This window comes from Stenella coeruleoalba (genome assembly GCF_951394435.1).
Source record: "Stenella coeruleoalba genome assembly, chromosome: 11".
NCBI classification, from domain to species: domain Eukaryota; kingdom Metazoa; phylum Chordata; class Mammalia; order Artiodactyla; family Delphinidae; genus Stenella; species Stenella coeruleoalba.
Window position 1 is genome coordinate 44129849 of NC_137157.1, and position 18738 is coordinate 44148586.

The following is an 18738-nucleotide window of genomic DNA, read 5'->3' on the forward strand; positions in this document are numbered from 1 at the left end:
ACTAATTTAGCAGTTAACTCAAGTATTCACCTAGTCATATTTAGAGAGTAACCGAATATTTCTGAAGTATTAAAAATTCATTAATTCAAATTCAGGAGAAAAAATTAAAAAGAATTCACTATGACAAATTTTTATGTGTAATAAAACTAGCCAATATACATACTTGCTTAAACCAGAAGAACGATTAGAGATGTAGAACTAAGTTGTAAGTATCAAACTTAAAAAAAAAGCAATAATTATATAATCCAAAATGCCACACTATGCAGGTTAGAATAGAAATAAGACTCCATGCTATGCAGATCAAAAAGTAAGTGCAGTAATTTAACTTAACTGCCCAGAGTTACTTGAACCCTGAAAGGCATAAATGCCAAAAGTAGCAATGATTTTGCCTTTACCCTCTGCTGTCCAGGAAGTGTATGCCTTGTTGAGTGACTACTTGACAGGTTGCTGGATTTGTTGGTGCCTAGAGAAGTAGCCCATTTCTCCCAGGCTTACTGCTGATAAACTGGCACTGATCAATCTCCTTTTACTATTTTACCATCAATTTCATTACACTGAAGTTTTACTTTTGAGTTTTCTATTAATTTTTTGAAAACCTTTCTTCTCTGTTAAACATTTAAACAGCACTTTTTTCTTATCTTTGCTTATTATACTTCTTGTCCATGCCATACCATTTTCTCTCGGCAGTTAAACCCAGATATCAAAAAATGCTCTTTTGTATACAAAATATGATATTTAATAAGCTATAAATCTAAAGATATATCAAAAATACTTAAAATACTATGCTCTTTACTTGGTTCTTCTGTCTTCACTTATTCATCAGTGCATTATCTACCACCAAAACAGTAAGTATTGTGTTAACAAATTAATGAGACTTTGAGGAGGAAAAAATGTACAAGAGCTTATCTAAATATTTCATTATTCAAAGTTAAAGCATAGGAAGGAGTCCATGTATTTAAATTATGCTGCTATTACTCAAAATATTTTTAGAAAATATTATAAATTTTCAAAAAGCTATGTTGATATGAGCATGTAACTGGATAATTTTTCAAATTACTCATTTGTGTTTTCCTCCTTCCTCTCTGTTTCAAACAAGTAGGAAGCTTTATTTCTTAGGGGAAGTATGTAGCAGAATCTAATTAGAAGTAGTCATCAAGACTTCATTCCCCAGATCTATGGAAAACAGTATGGAGACTCCTCAAAACAATTAAAAATAGAACTACCATATCATTAAGAAATTTCAGTTCTGGGTAATTTTACAAAAGAATTGAAATCAGGATCTCAAAGATATATTAGCACATCTGTGTTCATTGCAGCATTATTCACAATAGCCAAGATGTGGAAACAACCTAAATGTCCATAGGCAGAGGAAAGGATAAAAAAAAAATGTGATATGTACATACAATGGATTGCTATTCAGCTGTAAACAATAAGGAAATTCTGCAATATGGGACAACACAGATGAAACTTGAGAACATTATGCTAAGTGAAGTAAGCCAGTCGCAGAAAAGCAAATACTGCATGATTCCACTTATATGAGTTATCTAAAATAATTAAATTCATAGAATCAAAGAGTGGAATGATGGTTGCCAGAAGCTAAGGGGAAGGAGGAAATGAGAAATGAGCAATCAGCAGGCATGTTTCAGTCAAGCAAGATGAATAAGTTCTAGAGATCTGCTGTAAAATATTTTTCCTTTAGTCAACAATAAAAATTGTACACTTAAGAGGGTAGATGTCATGTCAAGTGTTCTTTCCACAATAAATTAAAATAAAATAAAAATCATTCAGCTAACAAATTTTTTTTAAAAAGACTTTATTTTCACCTACACCAGGAAATCCTAAGCCTATTGGAGAGAATAGAGTTTGAATATTTTCTGCAGACGAGAAACAGTTCTTAATTCCTCTGAACTGGAAAGAGTAAAAACTTCAATAATTTCAGAAGAGACAACATTTTGTTCTTTGATTCTGGCAGCTCTCCAAGGGAGGAAGCAACATTATAGAGAATAAATGACCAAATAATGCATCTAAGAGAGAAGAGGCACAACCCTAAGCCAAGGTTACCAAAGATATCCAATTTCCTGTGCCCCAAACTTGAATGAAAACAACAGAATGAGTAGACCTGAAGGAGCCATGCCAGGAAACATTGTTTGTCTATCTCAGCGTAACCACACTGAGCTAGAGAAGAACTTCGCCATATAGCCTTGTGCTTTGTGAAATCCCAATAATTTCGCACATCAGCACAGGAAGAGGAAGTTTCAGTACCATGAGTTTCCAAATTCCTGCCAGTCTGTTAGGATGTAGGTTCTGAAACAAAATTAATCTGACTTATTGAAAACAAAAATGTGAAATTACTTGAACATGAGTTTGTTGACTATGATATTATAACTAGCACAAGCTTAAAACTTTGTTTTATTTCTAATCAAAGGAAATGATTTGGGCTTCCCTGGTGGCGCAGTGGTTGAGAGTCCACCTGCCGATGCAGGGGACACGGGTTCGTGCCCCGGTTCAGGAAGATCCCACATGCCGCGGAGCAGCTGGGCCCATGAGCTATAGCCACTGAGCCTGCACATCCGGAGGCTGTGCTCCACAATGGGAGAGGCCGCAACAGTGAGAGGCCTGCGTACCGCAAAAAAAAAAAAAAAAAAAAAAAAAACACTCCACAAACTCAGGATCATCAAGTGAGAGAACATACAAGACCTCTATAAAGTAACAGGTCTCATTTTCAGCATAAGCATGATCTTAAGGCTCAAATTTTGATAATATGCTCAATGCTTTTGAAGTTCATGTATAAAATTATTAACTTTGGGACTATTGTTGGTAATATTGCAGGTCTGGAAAAGCAGATTGAAACTATTCATACTATCTTGCCTATTACAGAAAACAAATCCAGATAGATGTCACAGGAGATAGTCATGAACTGCATGTTAACAATGTATTAATTTTATTATGTATAGGTTGGCTGAAAAAGTAAACTAAAAAAGCCTCATGAGCATATGAGAACATCAGGGCATCTCTCACAATGGTGAATGGTGCATTGCTGAAAGATGATTGCATAGCTATTTCCAATAACCTTTGACAAAAAGTATTAAACAGAATACATCATGACTACTTGAGCTCATGAAATGATGCAAAAGAAGAACATGGGCAACAGCATTTTGGCAAGCATCCAAGAAAGAAATTGATGAAAAAGTAGCTGCTTCTCTGGTATGCCAGCTCTTATGGCATGAAAATATGAAAGAGATACTAATGAGAAGACCAGCAGCTGTCATACTTGGGAACAAGTTGGCGCACACACACACATGTGCGCGCAGCGCGCGCACGCACACACACACACACACACACACACACACATACACAAAACAGTTATCAGAGACTTGAAATTGCTGTTTCATGGTCTGGAACCACCAACATAAGAAGAGATGAGAATGAAACACAACATAGTAAGCATTCGTAAAGGTTTAATATTGACAAGTATAAGAATGAGAAGTATAATTTTTAACAAAATATACTGTTTATGTGTATAAAATAATTTTGAAATTTCCTAATTTATATAAAAAATTTAGATAATTAACTTACGCAAAGGGTACCCATTGAGAGGAAATGTTTGCTAACTTTAAGTTCTTCAAATTAATTAACCACGTGGATATTTATTGTGTTAAATGATCTGCCAATGACAAGTTGGATCCTGATAAACTATTGAGGATCACATAAAAAGTATTAAAAATTAACTGAAATAATTATTGTCCCTTAAAAAAGAGTACATTTACAAATGTTAAAAGTCTTAAACATAGATTAAATCTAATAACAAACCCTCAGAAACATCTGTGATAAATTTAGGCTGAGATTACCTTGACAAGATGTCTAGAAAAGTGATTCTTCATTTTGCTTACCTTTTGTAAAAAACTAACAGCGATGTGGTTTTGAAAGGTCTACATTTTTCTTCTTGAGTAAATAGTTTGTATCTGATCTTTTATACACATATCTGTGAACAGTCTGATTTATCTGCACCTAAATTATAAAGAGCACTGTATATGTTACATATTGATATTTGCATCACATTTGTGGGATTATTTTGCTCATCAACATAAAATCAATGTTTACTTTTCACCCATGTTATTGCTAATAAACTTTTAAATGAAGCACATAAATGGTATTAAAACCCATTGTCATCACAATTCAAGCCATATACACCATAGAATTTTGGACAATGTTTATTAACTCTTGTGACATAGTGATTCACTGTTTACTATACCTTTTGAGACTACAAATACTATCATTAAAGCAAATAATGCTTATAAACCTATTTATAAGCCAAAAAAACAACAAATTAAATATGTGAAATAGAATATAAACCATAAGTAAAAAATACTATACAATTCATTTGATTCCTTTTATTACATAAAAGTTTTGATAAAGATATTATATTCATTCCAAATTCTCTTAAAATCTACTAGTACCAAGTATAGTTATATTACATATATCATATTATAGAATTCATTACAACAGTGCTTAAGTTGATCTTGATTTGTGTACCACATCTTGCATCTGATTCTGGGCAAATCACACAATATTTGTTTTCTCAGTGATAATACTTGAGATTATTTCTTATATTCTCTTTCACAAGGCTATCAAAACCATAAATGTTTAAAACACTATGAACATGAAATATTTCATTAGCTTTGTTAAGAATCTACAAATTTTAGCTAAATACATAATGATTCTCAATGATAAACTAATTACATGAAAAACAAATGACCAAGATGATGGACAAGCTTAGCCTTTATGTTTCTTTCCATCTTACTAATCTTTATCTCCCAGAGGATAGCTGCTATTTGGAATATGAAACAGAATGGTTTATTTCTAACCATCTTTCCAAGTTCTAGTATGTTCTCCTTAGAAACCATGTGCCACTAAAATCCTTGGAAAGAGAGAAAGAAGGAAGGAAGGAAAGAAAGAAAGGGAGGAAGGAAGGAAGGATGGAAGGAAGGAAGGAAGAAAAAGAGACTACACTGAGAGAAAAAAATCTACCACATAATCTACCATCTGAAGAATGTAAACTCCATGAAGGCAGAGATGTTTAAATATTTTGCTTATTTCTGTAATCAGGGAATGTAAAAATAGGTTGGCATATAGTAGGGTATAAAAGGAATATTTGTTGCATAAATAAATCATTTGATTATATTTGGATTATATCTAAGAAGTATCTTGAATAGGTAAATTATAGAGACAGAAAGTATATTAGAATTACCCGGAGTTACTAGGAGGGAAATGGGACGTTATTGCTCAATTGATATAGAGTTTCTTTTTAATTTGATGAGAATGTTTTGGAAATAGATAGTGGCTTGTGGTTGTAAACCTTGTGAATGTGATTAATACCACGGAACTGTACATGCAAAAATGGTAACAATGGCAAATTTTATTGTATATTTTACCATAATAAAAGATTCTTCAAAATTATAACTCTAGGGCTTCCCTGGTGGCGCAGTGGTTGAGAGTCCGCCTGCCAATGCAGGGGACGCGGGTTCGTGCCCCGGTCCGGGAGGATCCCGCGTGCCGCAGAGCAGCTGGGCCCGTGGGCCATGGCCACTGGGCCTGCGCGTCCGGAGCCTGTGCTCCGCAACGGGAGGGGCTGCAGCAGTGAGAGGCCCGTGTACTGCAAAAAAAAAAAAAAAAAAAAAAAAATTATAACTCTAATCCAGAAAAATTCACAGACTTAGAAATAAGCAGATAAAATCACTTAGACCCAAGAAAAAGTAAGCATTTATGATTCTAAAGAGTGAAAATACAGAAAGACCCCAAATAGCCAAAGCAATCTTGAGAAAAAAAAATGGAGCTGGAGGAATCAGGCTCCCTGACTTCAGACTATACTACAAAGCTACAGTAAGCAAGACAGTATGGTACTGGCACAAAAACAGAAATACAGATCAATGGAACAGGATAGAAAGACCAGAGATAAACCCACGCACATATGGTCACCTTATCTTTGACAAAGGAGGCAAGGATATACAATGGAGAAGACAGCCTTTTCAATAAGTGGTGCTGGGAAAACTGGACAGCTACGTGTAAAAGAATGAAATTAGAGCACTCCCTAACACCATACACAAAAATAAACTCAAAATGGATTAAAGACCTAAATGTAAGGCCAGACACTATAAAACTCTTAGAAGAAAACATAGGCAGAACACTCTTTGACATAAATTGCAAGAAGATCCTTTTCGACCCACCTCCTAGAGTAATGGAAATAAAAACAAAAATAAATAAATGGGACCTAATTAAGATTAAAAGCTTGCCAAGCACAGCAAATGAAACTATAAGCAAGATGAAAAGACAACCCTTGGAATGGGAGAAAATATTTGCAAATGAAACAACTGACAAAGGATTAATCTCCAAAATATAGAAGCAGCTCATGCAGCTCAATGTCAGAAAAACAGACAATCCAATCAAAAAACAGGCAGAAGACCTAAGTAGACATTTCTGCAAAGAAGACATGCAGATGGTCAAGAGGCACATGAAAAGATGCTCAACATCACTGATTATTAGAGAAATGCAAATCAAAACCACAATGAGGTACCACCTCACACCAGTCAGAATGACCATCATCAAAAAATCAACAAACAGTAAATGCTGGAGAGGGTGTGGAGAAAAGGGAACCCTCTTGCACTGTTGGTGGGAATGTAAATTGATACAGCCACTTTGGAGAACAGTATGGAGATTCCTTAAAAACTAAAAATAGAACTACCATATGGCCCAGCAATCCCACTAGTGGGCATATACCCTGAGAAAAACATAATTCAAAAAGATACATGTCCCAATGTTCATTGCAGCACTATTTACAATAGCCAGGACATGGAAGCAACTTAATGTCCATCGACAGATGAATGGATAAAGAAGTGGTACATATATACAATGAAATATTACTCAGCCATAAAAAGGAACAACATTGGGTCATTTGTAGTGATGCGGATGAAACTAGAGTCTGTCATACAGAGTGAAGTAAGTCAGAAAGAGAAAAAAATATTGTATATTAACGCATATGTTTGGAATCTAGCAAAATGGTACTGATGGCCTATTTGTAGGGCAGAAAAAGAGATGCAGACATAGACAACTGACTTGTGGACACAGGGGGGAAGGGGAGGGTGGGGTGAACTGAGAGAGTAGCACTGGCGTATATACACTACCATGTGTAAAATAGATAGCTAGTGGGAAGCTTCTGTGTAGCACAGGGTGCTCAGCTTGGTGCTCTGTGACGACCTTGAGGGGTGGGATGGGGGCTGTGGGAGGAAGGCTCAAAAGGGAGGAGATATGGGGATATATGTATACATATAGCTGATTCACTTTGTTCTACAGCAGAAACTAACACAACAGTGTAAAGCAATTATATTCCAATAAAAAAAAGTTTAATCTATAGTTTGAAATACACTATTGGCAAATATATGTTTTTTAAGAAAAACTTTAAATAATATAAAATGAACAGACCTGAAGTGGACAATTGATAAGTTTTTACAAAGAAACACATTTATAAAACCATCATCCCTGCCAAGATATAGAACATTACCATCACCTCAGTAAAGTTTTCTTTTTCAAGGGTGTGCTGGAGACAGCTTATAAAAACTTGCAAGTGGAAATTGATACATTTTCAGGAATTTTTGTGAGCTGGTTATTAAACACAGATCTTATAAAAAGCAAGTTATATGAACTTAAATTATATCAAAACAGTTAATGTATAATGAATAAACAGGTCTTAAGTATCTATTATATTTTAGTGGTGTGCTCTTGAGATTGTCTATTTCTTCTGCATGGCAGAAATATTATATTGTATGTTACTATACATTCCTGACTCTGTACTCAATGACTGCAAGATAGTAGTTTGAAATAGGCAAACTCAGTATTTACAACATGGAAATCATGATTTTTTAAAATTAGGACTTTTTTCCCCAAAGAAAGATTCTTAAACATATTCCTGCAAATCACTGCTCACTTGTCCCAGACAACCACTGTTTTTCATTTCTCAACCATAGCTTAATTTTGCCCGTTCTTGAATTTTGCATGAATAGAATCATAAATATTATTGTTCTGTACCTGGCTTCTTATGTTTAATGTTTTTGAGATTTTTTTCTAATGTTTCTGCATTTATGAGTAGCCTGTTCTTTTTAATTGCTGAGTAATGTGCCATTGTAGGAATATACTACAATTTGTTTATCCAGGCTTCTTCAGACAATATTTTGAGTTATTTGTAATTTTGGGTTGTTTTGAATTAAGCTGTTAAAAACATTCCTGTACAGTCTTCAGTAGATATCCTCATTCTTATTTCTCTTAAATAAATATCTACAGGTGGAATTTATGAATCATGGGTAGGTGTATATTTAACTTTTTAAGAAACTGCCAGTTTTGCAATGAGTGTATACGATTTCACACTGCCACCAGAAATGTATGGGAGAGTTCCAATAGCTCTGCTTCTTCACTAACATTTAGTGTTGTCGATCTTTCAAGTTTCAGCAATTCTAGAGGATTTGAAATGATCTCATTGTAATTTTAATTTGATGATTAATGATGCTGAACATCTTTCATGTGCTTATGAGCCATCTGTTTATCTTCACTTGTGAAGTGTCTGCTCAGGTCTCTTGTCCAACTATCTTTAAATTGTCTTTTTACTATTGCTTTGTGATCTCTATATTGTTGATACAAGACCTTTATCAAATACATGTATTACAAATATTTTCTCTATAGCCTTTTTTGAAGTATGGTTGATTTACAATGTTGTGTTAGTCTCAGGTATACAGCAAAGTGATTCAGTTATATATATGTATATTCTTTTTCATATTCTTTTCCATTATGAATTCTTAGAAGATATTGAATATAGTTTCTTGTGTTATACGGTAGGGCCTTGCTGTTTCTATATTTTGTATATCATAATTTGTTTCTATGACCTTTTTTTAAAGGTGTGTTTTGATAACCAGAAGTTTTAATTTTGATGAATTTTATTAATATTTTTATCTTTCATAGTTAGCATGTTTTGGTTCTCTCTATGAAATTCTCTTCTACCCCAAGGTTATTAAGAAGTATTTCTGTGTCTTCTTCTAGAAGTTTTCTTGTTTTACCTTTTACATTAAGTCTATATTTCATTTTGCATAAATTTTTACACAACACTTGATGAAGGTGTTGAGGTTATTTTTTTTCCATGTGGCTATCCAGCAGGTCTAAAACCACTTTTTGAAAAATATTCTTCTTTCTCTATTGAATTGGCTTGGTATCTTCATCAAAAAACAATTGATCTTATATATGTTCCTGTAACTTATTTGTTTCATTGATTTTTTTTTCCATCCATACTCCAAAAACACAGCCTTGATCACTGTAACTTCATTGTAAAGAATATTATGATTTGAAATCAGGTGGTGTTAGTCTTTCAACTTTTTTTCCTTAAAATTATTTTTGGCTATTTAAAATATTTTAAATTTCCATAAACATTTTGTTCTCAACTCATCAATTATTGCAAGAAATAATGTAGGAATTTTAACTTGAAATGCATTTAATCTTTTAAGATCAATTGAAATCTTAGCAACATTGATGTGCATCACACTATTCTCATTTATTTAGATCATCTTTAATTTCTTGTATCAATCTCTTATAGTTTCCCATGTAGAAATTTTATACGTCTTTTGCTAAATGTATACTTATTCATCATGGATTTTGATGCATCTGTTAATGGATTTAAATATTTTATAATTGCTCTCAATATACAAAACTACAATTAATTTTAATATATTGATCTATGGTCTTGCTATACTTACATATTAGTTCTAGTAGTTCATTTGTAAATTCCTTGGGATTGTCTATGTAAGCAATTGTGTCATTTGGGAATAAGAATATTTACTTCTTCCTTTTCAATCCATATGCCTATTCTTTCTTTTTCTCCCTTTATTGCACTGATTAGGACATTTAATACAGTAGTGAAAATAAGTGAGAAATTGTGAGAGTAGATTTCTTTTCCTTTTTTGGGAGATTTAATATAAAGATGTTCATTATTTCACCATTAAGAAACTCTTCATCTTAATGAAGAGCTTGCCTTCTATTCATAGTTTACTTAGAGATTTTGTTATGAATCTACTAAGATAAACATATTTTTCTTTATTTTCTTTCATTTGATGCTGATTTGCCTTGATTGGATTTTTAGTGTTGACCCTGCTTTCTCGGGCTAATACCATTTGGTTAGAACACACTGTTCTTTTTATATATTGCTAGAATCAATTTGCAAAGATTTTGTTAAGATTTTTTTCTGTTTGTATTCATGTGGGTACTGGCCTTAATTTAATTAATTTATTTATTTTTGGCTGCGTAAGGTCTTCGTTGCTGCGTGAGGGCTTTCTCTAGTTGTGTCGAGCAGGGGCTACTGTTCGTTGCCGTGTGCCGGCCTCTCATTGCGGTGGCTTCTCTTGTTGTGGAGCATGGGCTCTAGAGCACAGGCTTGGAAGTTGTGGCATACCGGCTTAGCTGCTCCGTGGCATGTGGGATTTTCCTGGACCAGGGATCGAACCCATGTACCCTGTATTGGCAGGTGGATTCTTAACCATTGCGCCACCAGGAAAGTTCCCTTCATCGGGTTTTGATATTGCTGTTATGTTTCCCTCCTAAAGTGAATTGTGAAGGGTTTTTTTTTCTCCTCATTTGAGAGAGAATTTATATGATTGATATAATTTCTTACTTATATATTTAATAGAATTCACCTGTGAAACCATGCCCTAGACTTTGTGTGACATTTTTTGGTAATGTGTTTAGTAGATATAGAGATGTTTAGATTTTCTGTTTATTTTCATGTAAATTTTGGTGAGTTATATTTTTCATAGAATACTTATTTCATCAAATTTATTCAAACTATTTCCTTAATATCTTTTTATATTCTGTAGAATCTATGGTATGTCCCATATTTCATTCTTGATAACAGTATTTTTTGGACTTGCCCTCTTTTTCCTTGATCAATCTTGCTACTGGTTCATTAATTTTATTATATTTTCCAAAGAGCAAACTCTTGAATTTGTTAATTGCCTCTATTTTTGTTTTCTATTGCATTGATTTTTGCTTTTATTTTTATTACGTACTCCATTTACCTATTTTTGATTTTAATATGCTTATCTTTAGCTTTTAAGGTGGTGAGTTAGATCTTTTGTTTAGATGTGATTTAATAGAGGTATATAAACTTAAATATTTCGCTGTAAGCACTGCTTTAGGTATATGCCATACATTTTGATATACTGTTTTTTCATTATCAATCAATCAATTAGAAATATTTTCTAATTTCCCTTGTGATTTCATTTTTTATATAAATTGGTTATTTAGAAGTATTTTATTTACCAATATTTATGGAATTAGTTGCATTAATGTATCATTATGTTATAATGAAAACATATTTTGTAATACTTTAACTTTTGAGTTCATTGAGACATAGTATGAACAGGCATTATTGGGGATAATATTTTGTAAATGCTGGTTAGATAAAGTTGGTTGATACTATTTATTACTGATTTTTTTTTTGTCTTTGTATTCTATCAGTTGCTAGAGGCAATGTATTATAATTACTAGTGCATTATTTATTTGGATACCTGAGCTTCTTTCTCTCAGATTTTGCTTGATGTGCTTTAAAGTTCTGTTATTAAACAAAAACAAAGAAAATGTAGTCTTTATTCATAACATTGTTCTTTTGTTTGTAATGTATTACTGTTCTCTCATTTCTTTCAAAATTTCTTTTTATTTTTGCACTTTAGCTATTTTAAGTGGTGTGACTCTTTAAAATTTATCTTGCTTGGGGCTTGCAGAGTTTTTTAGAATTGTAATTTGATGGTTTTCATCACATTTGGAAAATCTGTCCCAATTTTTCCACTCCTCTCTTTCTTGGACTTGGTTCTACATATCTTAGAACATTTGATATCACTCTGCAAGTCACTGGGATTCACTTTATTCTTTAAGGCATTCTTCTCTAGATATTTATCTTCAAAATCAACCCATTTTTTTCTGCCCTTTCTTTATTTCTGCTAGTAAGTCTATCCAGTAATTTTATTTCTCATGTTAGATATTGCAATTTTAAATTCTAGAATTTCTGTTTGGTTTGCTGCTATTGATTTTTTCCCATTTATATTCAGTTAATTTAATCAAGTTTTCATTTAAGTAAGTTCCTGAACATATCAATATTTGTAATATCTTCTTTAGACCTTTGCTATTTTCACATCTGGGTTACCCCTTAGTCTGTTTCTAGGGACTTTTTTTTTTTTTTTTTTAGAACAGTTGGTCACATTATTCTTACTTATCAGCACATTTTATAAGTTTCTATTGGATATTGGACATTATAAATAGCACTTCATAGAGTTCCTGGATTCTATTATCTCCTGATAGTGTTTGTTTGTTTAAGTAGATAATTAACTTGCTGGAAATTCATGTTGAACTTGTGGAGGCTTGTTCTAATACTCTATTAGGGCAGACTGGAAAACTCAAGGATTTTAGCAAACACCTCTAGCTTGACCAGACTCAAACTCCAACTCTGCCCTCTCTCCTTTAGGCAGAAGATGAACTCTCTCCTTAGTCTTTTAGTCCTACAGATTTTGCTTTATTTTGTTTTCTTCCACTTGGCTTTTGAAATGTCCCACATACATGTTTAGTTCAGAGGTAAACCATGGTTTTAAAGAAGTTTATAGATGTTTTGGGGGCAGGCCCTGCTTTGATTTCAGCTTCTCTGAGGTTTTTCTCCTTTATTTCTAGACACTCTGGTTGCCTAAAATTCTATCTTGTGAAATCTTAATCTGATAGGACTATAACTTTCTGCTTGAGCTTTAGCCTCCATACTCACACGGGCAAGGTAATACCTCCAGGGGAAAGATATGTATACTTGGATCTCATCCAGTTAACTTATGTTGTGGATGATTGAATCCCTGAAGTTTTTTCTTTAGTTGGATAGCTCTCCAGTGCTTTTTTATAATAGTTCCCCCCACCACCAGAATTAATAGGTAGTGTCTTTGGACTAGTTATTCCAATGTAAGCTACTCTGCTGGGATTCACTAATGTATTTTAAAAGCGCAGTGTATAGGCATTGCTGTATCATTCACTTACTATGTTTCTAATTCAGATTTTTACCAAACATTTAGACATTGATAAACCACAGGGAACAAATATTAAGGGTTGAATTTCAAGAAAATACTCAAAAAAAGTCTAGTAATAAAGTATTCAATTACTATGTGACATATGTGTAGCTGAATTCATTGTCAATTCCTTTTAAAAACTAGCTTAAAATGACCAATTTATATTTTAGTACTACTCACTTTTTTTAATTTAGTGACTTGAGATCTAAATTTTAAAAGACCGCAAAATGATGACAGCTTGTTTTTCAACTTACAGGATATCTGTTCTTTCTATATACTCGGCTCCATATGTTCATAACACATCCAGAAATGATCTTAGGAGAATGGGTTAATATTAAAGAAAAAAAAAAAGCAATAATAACTCACCAGAAATAAGTCTGCTAACCACAGTAGGATTGTTAAACTTCAGTAATACCTATAAACTTTTAATACATGTTTACCTTTCAATAGCAAAGAAAAATGTGGGTCTTACAATTTAGCATCCAAAAAGTACTTGTTTTGGATACTTTAAGTTTTTTTCTTTTAATCTTAAGGAAACAAATGGTTGAAGATAGTTATATTTGCTCATGCAGTAACCATTTGATCAGATATCAACATTTTTCGTCTTGCAAGGTCTCAAAAGAAGTATGAAAAGTAGTAAACTTAGTTAAGGAAAGTTTCTTCCTAATATCTATCCAAGTTGACTAAATACTCATACAGGTTCTCTTTTCATTGTTGCAAGATGGCTACAAAAGCACCAGATCTCAAAATCTCATATTTTTTCCAGTAGGAAAGGAAAAATCCCTCCCTAAATTTCAAGCAAAAGTCATTGTTTCTAATTAACTCTTATTGGTCACATAAGCATCTTTCTAGTCATAGAAGTCAAAAATAATGGTTTGATTATAAGAGACACTGTTTATATAAACCTTTCTTGTCAAAAGGCGTGTGAAACTTCATCTAAAATACACAACTGAGAATGGGTACAAGCATGATTTTCTTGAATGAAAATGGTGAGAAAACTGTTTACTGGGCTGTAATATAACTAATACCCAATGAACGTCATATCAATCTAGTGTTTTTCAACTTTGGACCCCATCTGGAAAGGTTTATGATCAAGCCTATTACAGATGTGATTTTAGTTGAAATGCATTGCCACACCATGGATTCTATAAGTAAAAGTCTACCAAATTCAGGTTTCTATTTAAAAAAAAAAGAAAGAAAGAAAGAAAGAAAAAGGACAAGAATAAAAACATTACTTCAGCTCTTATAGCCCATGAAGTTAGAGACATTCTATTAATAATTGGTCTCACATTTCATTACTCTTAAGCTATTTCCCTTCTTTTATATTATACATATTAAGCTTCTCAAACTGTGCACAGCAAAAGATCCCCAGATATAACAGAAATGCAGGTTATAATCAATATGTAATTCTGTTCTGTATTCTTTCCCTTTGATGTAAGCAGGTTGGATTGGGAGATGGAAAAGCTCATGGTAGGGTTATTTTGAGGTACCTTTGAGCTGCTTATTAGCAGGTCCTGTTAGCAGCTTCTTATTACCAGCTTTCCAGGCAGTTGTGACATGTTTTGAAGATAACTCTTTGTTCCATTGAAACCATAATGCCTACTTTAATCTGCAGTGAATTCAGAAAAAGAGAAGAAAAGGCCAATTAAATTGTAAAGTACCTTTAAAGTCACTGCCATACACCACTAGCTTTTACACCTTAGACAATATTAAATTACAGATCCTTTAGTGAAAAGTAAAATTTTGCTTTGAAACCAGTTTGGCAGCAGTAATATGTGCTTCCATACAATAATAGGCACCAGAAGTATAAGCAACGCCAATAACCCCTTTAGAGTTAAAAATAACCCATAAATGAAATAACTTTAGAGAAGCCAATGTTTACTATAAGTACATTAACTAAAAGAAAGATCAAATATTGATGTGTCAAACAATTTAATGACAACTTATTGTGTGCAATCAGTACACCAGGCATTACAGAACTCCATTGTCTTTCCTATTCATTAATGTAAACCATTATACGATGCTAACTATACTCCAGTCATTGCTTTATAAGTGTTGTATGTAATAACACCTTTATTCTTAAAATGAAGAAAATCTTGTTACTACTCTCATTTTACTGTGAAGAAACTGAGACTCAGAGAGGTAACAAAATTCTTCACTGTTGACAACAGTTATTACAAAATATGACCTGTATACAGTCGGCTCTGGTATCTAGGCTATTAACCCCTGATCTACCCTAACTCTATTTAAAGAGTAATACATGTATTTCTTAACCTTTTTTGGTGAACTTCCCTCTCTCTCTTTTTCGCACATCTCTGAAGTGGTGCTTTACTGTCCCCACTTAACAGTTCTCTTTAATTTAGCCAGGTTTCTTACTAGCACCTCCATAAAAAAATTTAAATATTCTTTCTCCCCATCTTATGACTTTGCTCATAGGATTCTCAGAGTACTGAAACATCTTCCATTCAAGTCATATTTAATGAGATCCTATTTAATGATCCAGACACTGTGCAACTCCTATTAACAATCTATCCTAGTTTATTCCTTCAAGATTTGGCTAGGAAGGAAAAATCCTTGAAGCAAGCCAAAAGCCTTGCTTTCTCTAGGAAGCAATATGTAGCATCTTTTATTCTTTCCTCACCCTGACCGTTCCTGAGTGTCATGTTAGTGTAATTTTGCATTGAGTATTATGGATGTCTATTGTTCCTAATGCATACACACAGAATTTTATGAAGAAAGGAGCATAGTATTTAGAATAAGAAGATAAAAGCCAAAGTTAAGTAATATTGTCCAAGTCATTTATTATAACTGAGACATTTCTTCTTGCCACCAAAATGTTAATAACAGAGATTATAACATGATCTTAATTCATAGGATATTTAGTGTGATGAAATATGATGATTCAAATAGAGATGCTTTATAAAACCATATAGAATAAAGAGTTTAGTTTCCAGCCTTACCCTGGACCCAAATGACACCCACATTACCCTTAACCAGTCATTTGCAATTGACCATGACCTGTTCATAAATCAGTGATATTTCAGCCTAGTGGACATTTTAGAAGCATTTTGTTAACTTTAGCTAGTGTGGTTTGTGAATGAGTTTCAGTCTATCTATGTAAGAAAGTTTACGTGGAGGAAGTTTTTTTTTCTTTTTTAAAAGAATAAAACCAGTGATTCAGTGATTGCTGTTCCTGCAGCGATTCCTCATCATCCTTGTCATCCTCGTCATCCTCCTTCTTTTCCACAAGCTTATAAAGTTATAATCGCTGTGCATTAAACTACACATATCTTACATATAAAATGTTCTATTTTTATATACATCTAACAAATCATCACCACAATCAAAATAATGAGTATAGAGGTCACCTACAAGTTTCCTTATGCCACTTTGGTATCTATTCTTCCCTCCCCACTTCCTCTGTCCCCAAACAAACATTGATCTGATTTTTATAACTGTAGACTTGTTTTGCTTTTTCTAGAATTTCAAATATATTGAATCCATTTCTTGTGTACTCTTTTTGTCTGGTATCTTTCACTTCATGAAATTATTTTGAAATGTTTCCATGTTGTTGCAAGTATTGCTAGTTAATTCCTTTTTATTGTTGAGTAGAATTCCATTATATGAGTATACCACAATTTGTTTATCCATTCACCTGTTGGTGGCCAGTAGGGTTGTTTCCAGTTTTTAGCTATTACAATTAAAGCTCCTATGAGCATCTGTGTGCAACTCTTTGTATGAGCATATGCTTTCAATTCTAGGTATTTCAATTGGATAAATACCTAGGCTGTGTTATAAGATAGGTATTAAAAACTAGTTTGTTTTGAAAAAAAACAAAAAACTGCCAAACTGTTTTACAAAGTACAGTTGACATTGAATAACATAGGCTTCAACTGTGCAGGTCCTCTTATCATGGATTTTTTTCAATAAATACCTACTATAGTACTACACGATCTGCAGGTTGGTTGAATCAGCAGATATGGAACTGCTGATACAGAGGGCCCACTGTAAAGTTATATGCAGATTTTCAACAGTGCAGGGGATGGGCGCCCCTAACCCTCCTGTTGTTCAAGAGTCAAATGTTGTTGTGACATTTTACATTCTTACCAGCAGTGAATCTGAGTCAAATTGTTTCATATCCCTACCAATAGTTGGTATGATCTGTTGCTTTAATTCTACCATTCTAATCAATGTTTAGTGCTATCTCATTGTAGTTTATATCTTTCATTTCCCCAATAATGAATGATGTTGAACATAATTTCGTATGCTAATTTATCATTCTTATAGCTCTGTTGTTGAAGTGCTCATTCAAACCCTTTGTTTTTTTTATTTTTAATTCTTAAGATTTGAAAGTTCTATATATATATTCTAAATTCAATAATTGGTGTATTTATTTTGACAATATTTTCTCCCATTTACTGAATTTCCTTTTTATTTTTGAAAAGCAAATATTTTAAATTTTGGTGACATATCATTTACCATTTTTTTCTTCTTGTGGTATTTTGCCCTATTTAAGATATCTTTGCCATGCTCAAGTTTACTAAGATGTTTGCTCATATTTTCTTTTAGAAGTTTTATAATTTTAACACACATTTAGGTATATGCTCCATTTCAAGTTAATTTTTTATCTGGTGAAAGTTAGTAGTTGACATTCCCACTTTTCAGAAATTTTTCCAATTATTCTAGTACGATTATTTTTTAAACGAAGATCATTTCCTCACTGACTTGCCTTGACAACTTTTTGAAAATTTAATTGACCATGCACGTATGATCTCTCTGGTCTCTCTGCTCTACAAGATCTATATGACTATCTTTATACCAATTCCACACTGTCTTGATTACAGTAGTTTTATAATGAATGTGAATATAAGACAGTATAACTCCCCCTCATTTTTTTCTTTTTCTTTTTTTGATTTGTTTTGGTCATTTTTGTTTCTTTGCATTTCCATGTAAGTTTTACAATTAGCCTACAAATTTCCCAAGAAAAGTAAAAGGCCTTCTGGGATATTGACTGGCACTGTGTTCAGCTTAAAGATAAATTTTGGGAAAAAATGACACCTTAATATTGATTTTTTACATCCATAAAAGTAGTATAACTCTACATTTATTTAGGTTTTGTCTAACTTATCTCAGCAATGTTTTTTGTTTGTTTTCACTATACATGTCATGCACACGTTTGTTAAATATTCCCTAAGTACTTCATATTTTGGTTGTTATTGCAGTTGGTATTCTGACATTTTTTATAATTTAAAATTCTGAATGTTTGTTGGTCACATATAAAAATGCAAGTGATTTCTGTATATTCATATTTTATCCTAAAAATTTCCTAAAAGTACTTAATGGCTCTACTAAAATATTTTGTAGATTTTTAAGGGTTTTCTACATAGATGATCATGTTCTCATATGAAGTGGATTTTTTTCTTCCATTTCAATATGGATATCATACAGTCCTTATTCTTCACTGATTGTACTCTCTAGAATCTTCAGTAAACTGTTGAATAGAAATGTGAGAGGACATGTTAGCTTTCTTTTTGATCTTAAAATTAAATTAAAATTAAACAAATGTCTCAGATATTTTATGCTGTACCTGACACTTCAATCAAATATGATCTTTTCT